The sequence below is a fragment of the Harpia harpyja genome, chromosome 5, assembly GCF_026419915.1.
Source record: "Harpia harpyja isolate bHarHar1 chromosome 5, bHarHar1 primary haplotype, whole genome shotgun sequence".
Taxonomy (NCBI): domain Eukaryota; kingdom Metazoa; phylum Chordata; class Aves; order Accipitriformes; family Accipitridae; genus Harpia; species Harpia harpyja.
This window is the reverse complement of record NC_068944.1, coordinates 53,622,663-53,630,058: the sequence shown is the minus strand read 5'-3', so window position 1 is coordinate 53,630,058 and position 7,396 is coordinate 53,622,663. Positions and strand designations below refer to the sequence as shown.

Genomic DNA, 7,396 nt, shown 5'->3' with positions numbered 1-7,396 from the left:
TATGTCTTGAGCAGGATTTATTGTTTGTCAGGGCACCCAAAGGAGGTCATTTAGCTTTGGGTGGAGGCTGAAACTGCTGTTGTTTAAGTTTTCGGAGGGAACCCTTAGATAAATGAATCCAGCTCTTTCAGCTGCTGCCAATTCCTGGCAGAAGGGTTACATAAACATACTCTAAACCTCAAGGGTATTATAAATAAATCTTATAAAATATTAACTTTTGTTAATCTCTGAATGAACCAAAATGGTGCTAAACTGATTTAAACCCTTAGTAAGAAAAGAATAAACGAGGTGTCGTATAAAAAACAATAATCCTGACCTCTTTCTCCATGTGCTGACATTTGTTTCTTATTGTTCTGTACCTTTACTGTTCTCATTAAATTACTTTTTTTTTCTTTAAACAAATATTTCACGTCTTGTATAGTTATTGAAAAGCTTCTTCAAGTCTGTATAGATTCTAGTAAGTTAGCCTTTTGTGCTGCCAGCGCAGTGGGTGTAATGATTTGGCTTAGTGTTTTAGTGAGTTTTTAAGACTGTATATGAAAATTTGAGCTTAGTAAGGGATGTCTACAAACTTTTTTTAATGATCTCATTGTGTTAAAGAGCACGTTTCATCACCTTTTTCAAGATTTCTCTCAGAAGCTGAAAGATGATTGCCTCTCTGATGCATACTTCTTACTGAAGTATTTTGTCCCACTGACTCCCCAGATAAAACTCTGAAATGCTTAGACAGCAATGCTAGTGACAGCAATGGCTGGTTTAGGTAGAGATAATTCAGTTATTGCTCTAACCTGGAATTTCTGAAAAAAAAACCAGTTTTGTGCCAGGAAATATCAATCAGTTATAGCCGACCCTTGTTAAAAGAACATCCAGATATTATTTGTCAACATATAAATGAGAGAAAGAGACCCTCAGCAGTCCCATGATGGCCAAACAGAGCCTGAAGTTTAGGAGGTCTACAAATATTCACATGCTTGTACCCCAAAAATTCTTCATGCAGAGGAGAATGGCGGAGAGAGACCCGCCTCAGAACATCCAATGACCGGAGGCTGAGTCATTCACTGGGATGTGGGAGACTGGCACTGGGATCCCTCATCTGTAGCGATGAGAGCAGAAATATGAACAGTGATCTGACAGGTCTGTTCTCTACGTTCACATGGGCAAGGACGTATTCTCCCTCTCTCTCATTTTCCTCTTCTGAATAATCCTGGATTCATTCCGTTATCAGAGTTAAGGAAAAATCTGCACGTAGTAACAATAGTGTTTCCTGTCCAGTTCCATGCGACAGTGAACAGGCGTATGCAGTTATTTTTACCTGGACTATTAAAAACATTCAACCAAAAATCTTTGTTTAAAGGAGTACACTAAGAAAACATGTCTAACTGGAGCCATTTCAGTCCTGGCCACAGAGTAATACATTAATGCATGTAGTAACAAGCACTGGACCACTTTAAAACACAGTTTTCCCATTTTCCATGGTTTAAACATCTAAGTCTTTAATTACAAAGTAGATGGAAAGTTCCAAAAGGATCTTGCAGTAAAGGGTTTTCATCTTTGTTGCTGCTGCATTTGTTTATTTTTTGTAGGTTTGTCTGTAGGTAAATTGCTGGTAAACTTTCATTTATTTGTTACCATTGTGTGCTCTCACTCCCCAGTTTCAAGCACAAATAGAGGTTGTAAAAGGTGCTATGCAGTGGGAAACAAAGGTCTCAGTGATTTGTGAAGGATGAGGACTACTGCATGCTTCCTTGGCTGTGGGCTGCAGGACTGAGCTGCAGTGACTGTCCTTCAGAATGAAAGGAAACAGCAATTTTTGCTTATCCACTTGCCAACCGTGGGCATACTCCACTGCACTCAGTAGGAATTGCTGCTCATCTGATATTCTCAAGCCTCCTGTGGTTTTACCTGAGATTCAGTTTTACTCCCATGAAACGGATGGATCTGTCAACGCACTTTACATACACCATCAAATGAAGGCCAGATATTACCAACTTTCAATTACTCCTGATTCACACTGCAGACTTGTAAGTGAAACAGTGGGTATTCAGCTCATGCAACTTATTGTTGCATGATACCTTTTGATACCTATCTTTTGTTAGGATAGTCTCTTATCTCTTTTTAGCCAGTGGATTAAAATAGGACTTTTACAGAGACTAATTCAGAATAAGGACATAGTTTCAGCATTCAGATCATGCTAATTAACCTTAGTCTCTCTACTGGTTGTAGGTTACTGACCCTCTCTGACCAGGAAACTCTCCACAGCTGTGCCACATTCTTTGAACACACAAACACATAGAAGCAGAATTTGGGGCCAGGTTTTCAAGGGCTTAGCGCATCCTAACTGCTCAGCTTCCACTTTGACATCGAAATAAGACCTTCAGAATTAAGAAGCCTTTGTGATTAACGAGTTTGAAAATCCTTTTGAAAATCCCTTTGAAAATCCTGCTCTCTGTGGGGACAGTGCACTCTCTTCAGAATTTTGTCTCTGGTTTTTCAAGAGCCATCCTAAAACCTCCGTACTGTCATGAGAAGAGATGACTTACCTGGCTGCCCTTGCACAGAAGCACAGGCCCACGCAAACAGTTTGGTTCCATGCTGTTGCCTGGGGTGACAGCATACAGTATCAGATGCAAATACAGTGAGTATTTGAATGGAATTCACAAAGTGTATGCTTTTAAGATAAAGTAGAGCCAAGTCCTTCTGCTGCTACTTTGGATGCAAATGTATTTGTAATGAACTCTTGTTTTTGTATGTATCCCTTATCTTGCACCTGTTGTCATCTTTGTTGTAAAAAGCTTAGGGGTGAGCTTGCCAAATGATCCGCCCCATCTGTGTTACCTGGATAAACAGTCTTAACAGGAAACATGCAAACTGAAAAGCCACAAGTTCTTGACGGACAGGTACCAGCGCTTTTTCTCTGGCTATCAAGGACAAGGTCTTTGTGTTCTTTCAACAAGTTGCCAACCTTTTCTTGTTTGAAATTTTTGTGAAGTTGTTGGGAGGGAGATGAGAGAGAGAGGAAGCTGGGGGTGTGCAAACTTGGTTTTGGCATGCAGGTGAAGTCAACTGCAAATATAATAAGGATTTCAATGGAATCAACCAAGTAAATGTTTTTTTACCGGAGTCAAAATAGAGCTAAATGTTGTGTCTGCTGTGTTGGGGGCAGGTGTATTTGTTGTGAACCCTGCTCCTTTTTATATCTTTTTTTTAGGAACCCTGCAAGCCAGAGTAGCACTCAGAAGAAAGGAAGGTGAATAATGGGAAACTGCATCACTAGGACTTGTCCCTGACAAGTCTGGAAAGAAGTGACAGCAGATATAGCAAGGTGAGAGAGCCCTCAGGCATTTCAGCAAAGAGGCAACAGTAGGGGGGAACAACTTGTTCCAGAACCTTATCATGTTCTCCTGAGATCTCTAAATTTTCCTATGTTTTCTTTTTTTAGGAACTTACAGGAGGGAGCTTTATTGAGTAATTAAAGCACAAGGCTGGCAGCTTGGCTTCTGAAGTCCTGTCATTCACTTCCTGTGGCAACACATGTACTGTCTGCGATGGTTACATCTGAGAGCGGCTGTAACTTCACAGTCCCTGGGCCAAGTAATTTTAACTGACTTGCATCCTTAGTGTTCACATCTCAAGGCCTTTTGGGTGCACAGGACACATCACTACTGCATATTAGCGGGGACACGGGGTGGTATGAGACCTGTCCCACTGTGGAAACATCCACAGGCCTGTTTCCAGCTTTGCTACCTGAGACAGAGGGGATGAGACCAGCAGCACTCACTGTCGCTGGGTATGGACCACTCCCTCTTCTGCCATTCATCCTCTGCCTTGCGCTCCCTGTGCAGGCATGCTGGTGCTTGCTGCTTTTGTGTGTTAAAGAGAGGTAAAGGGTAGAACTCGGCATTGTGAGTGCCCTGTTCTAGACCTTGAGCTGTAAGGGAGTTTGCCCAATGCCATTTCACCAAAACAACAGGCAGAAGTAGGACCCACATTCCTTTTGCTGCCTGCCACATGGGGTCTATATCACCAAGAACTAGGAACGGTACCGCACCCTGATCTGCCCGAGCCTTGTCAGTCAATGAGGATAATTCATAAACTGGTTACCCTGGCAGAGTCCAAGGTGACAGCATCTTTTGGCACTTGGGTACGTTCCACCAGACACAAGCCAGGAACTTCTGCTGTGTTCTGCTGTTTAAAAAACTGGTGGCACGAGGGGATCCCTCTTCATTATGGTCAATTCAGCCTGACCCCTGACCTGTCCAGGAACTTTAACCAGACTCCAAACTCTTGCAGGGTTGAGTGTGCTGCCAGGCAGCTGAGCAAAAAACATTACAGATTTTCTGGCAGTGCTACAGCATCCCAGGCACCCTTGCTGCCTCCAAGGCCCTTTTAACAGCTTGTAAAAGGGCTCAGAGAAAATTTTCTGTGCAGATCAGGCACTCCTGGGGTGTTGCAGGCCAGGCAGTGTGCCAGTCGCTGGGGATGAGACAATGCTTTGGGAAGCTCACCTGTAACCAACAGCTGGCAGCAACGTGTCCAAAAGTTATAGAGCTGCAAGGACACAGACACGGATTCATGCCACCTTGACTTTTGCTCTCTGCCTCCCAGCGGCAGCCTCCTTCCCTGCTCATGGTATGAAACCAGCCTCTTCTCTCTCCTTCCTTCATCCCAGCCCCTCATGGCAGGTGCCAGGCAGTCCCAGTGAGGGCAGGCTGTGCAGTCAGCTGCTTAGCAGGAGAATGGCCCAAACCCTGCAAGCTTCTTTTTGAAAAAAGTTTCTTTTTGAAACCCATTGTGCAAGGGTGCAAGGCTGCCAACCCAACTGAAATATCTTTAAATTATTTGATGATTTTATACAGTACAGACTATAAGGAATGATTGTAGGGACAGGACTGCAGAATACAGTGTAGAGACACCCATGTAGGCTCCTGAGACACTGCAGCACTTGTTCTATTTATGCACATTTTTAAATGATTGTTGAGAGGATACAGGGTTTTCTGGCGTTGGTCCCTGAGGTAAGGGATGCTGATGTGCAAGAGATGCTATGACAGCTGGCTCTACCAAGATAATGGCACCTACAGCCATGTGCAGAAAAAGGATCTTGGGTGCCTAGGTATTTTTCCTGACAAAATCTTGGGCACTCACAGCTCCTCAGATCAGCAAGCGGGGCCTGAATGTCCAGTCAAACTGCTTTCTTCCTAGTCTTTACTTTAGGCAACAATGTCCTCTTCTTAGACTCAGCCCGGTTCCTCAGAGGTCACACAGAGTGCTTCCACCCTGTCACACTGGTCTGCTCCATCTCACATTGGGATCCTACTCTTTCAACTGTCCACATGAGCATTCGTGTTTGCATGTTCTCCCCTTATGTGACAAAAGCAAGCCCGAGCACAGGGTAGAGAATAGCTCTAGCTGGCTCTGCTTTGAGCAGGGCGGGTGGACTAGATGATCTAGAGGCACCTTCCAGCCTCTGAACAGAATCCACTAATTCTGTCATTCTGTGACTGTGAAAAATGTAAATGATAGTACCAGTCATCACTGGATCGACAGAAAGCACTTGAGGATCCTTGGGCAGAGTACATACAATGTAGTAGAAACCGAAAGTACTGAAGAAGCCTGCAGAGGAAACAAGGAAGCTGACCTTTTGGTTGTGAACACCCAAGTAACTGAAGTAACTTATGAAGTGCTTCAGGGAAGTGGACAGATAATAAAATATCCATGTAGCCAGCGAATAATGCCAAATTTATTTTCAAGGGTTTGGGGTTTTTTTTCTTTCCATCCCCTGGCCCTGACCATGTGAGGAAGCTGCAAAGCAGAGCCATCACAGGTAGGGAAACTTCACATTGTTCAGTAGTTAGCATCCTTGCTGGTTTACAGATGGCGTTGCTACTTCTCAAAGAGATTCTCTCCCAACTCTGCCTGGCCAAAGCGATTTGCCATATCCAGGGGGCCTAGGACAGGGGACACACTTGGGCAGGAACTGGGATGATCTTCTGCAGAGAACTTTGGGGCACAAACGTACATGGGATTTGTAATACTGAAATCTGCAGTGGTAGGTAGAAACATTCTCCCCCAAAAGTGCCCCTTATCAGCCAACCATAATAACTAGCTAAGTACAGCAGTTGCTGGAAAAATGAGATGCCTAGTTGCTGCCCTGCTTTTCACTTCCCCCCATTTTTCTGGTGATGTGGGATCTCAAAGTATTTCTAAAACACCTTTTAAAAACCAACTGTTTTCAAATCCACAAACAGTCCAGAGTTCAGCTCTGAGCATTATAAATGGTCGTGCTAATTAAATGCAGTGAAAAGAGTTGCAGGGCAGACGAGATCAATGACAAAACACCGTTAGAGAGCACAGAAGGGGAAAAAGTGCTGATGTAGAAAGGTGATTTATGGCAATTCTCTGGTTGCTGAAACAGAAGAATTATTGAGAACGTTAAGGAGAAAGGAGCTTTAGGTTGGAAGACTGACGACTAAAAACCATGGGGAAGTAATCCTTTCTGCATCAGTGTGGCAAAGCTTCAGTTCTGGGAGGCAGGTCAATGTAGGTCAACACTTGCACTGGAAATGCTAAGCTAGGGAACTTCTCTGGTCGCCTCCTTCCCCCACGTTGCCTCCTCCCCACCCTTTCTTTGACAAAGGGAAGCCAGTGCATTTTGGTGTTGTGATTTCATGTACTGAGCATTCAGCTCCACAGTCTTATTCCTAACCAAAAACTTGAGCGCTAGGCAGCCTGATGCAAAGATAAAATAAGTTACTCTGAGTACGGTGATTCTTATTTTAGCCTAGAGTTAGCAAGCTATTAAATGTGGCTGGCATTGGGATTTGGCATCTGTGAGTGTAGGGGGTCCTTTTCTCACCTTTTGTCCTATAAAGGCCATTATCATCTTTTAACAGAAAAACATTTCAAGATCAGTCTCATACACATACACAGCTGTGAGTTACTCACACACAACTGTGAGTTACTTTGTGGCCTGCCCAGTGGTTGCACTAAAAATAAAGCAAGGAGAAACTTTTATTCAAAGTGCTGTTTTTACACTTTCCTATAATCTGAAAACATTGTGTGAAAAGACCATCACTCCATGTTCTACACAATAAGTAATGTTCCAGCCTGATCTGTAATTCCATTGCAACAGAAGATGAGAATCTGGGAAGAGTAAGCATGTTGATTTTTGAAACTTTTAAATTTCTTTTGGATGAATTGAATTACATATTTGAACAATCATACTGTTATGTTTGGACAGTTATATTATTTCATGACCATCACAGGATGTAATTAGACATAGTTGTCTCACTTTAAAGATACCATTTTCTTTGTTTCAGGAGGTTTCAGCCAACAATTATTGCAATTGGATGGCATTTCAATAGCCGGCCTCTAGCAAACTCCTATGATGAGTCACAGC

The 7,396-nt window shown here is 43.2% G+C and overlaps 1 long non-coding RNA gene across 1 annotated transcript; it reads left to right on the top strand.

The window, feature by feature from the left end:
• Window positions 1-3,070: 3,070 nt before the first annotated feature.
• LOC128142448 (uncharacterized) lies at window positions 3,071-7,396 on the top strand. The gene is made up of 3 exons (XR_008235403.1): window positions 3,071-3,322; window positions 3,440-3,787; window positions 7,317-7,396. It is a non-coding gene; the product is annotated as an uncharacterized LOC128142448 (long non-coding RNA).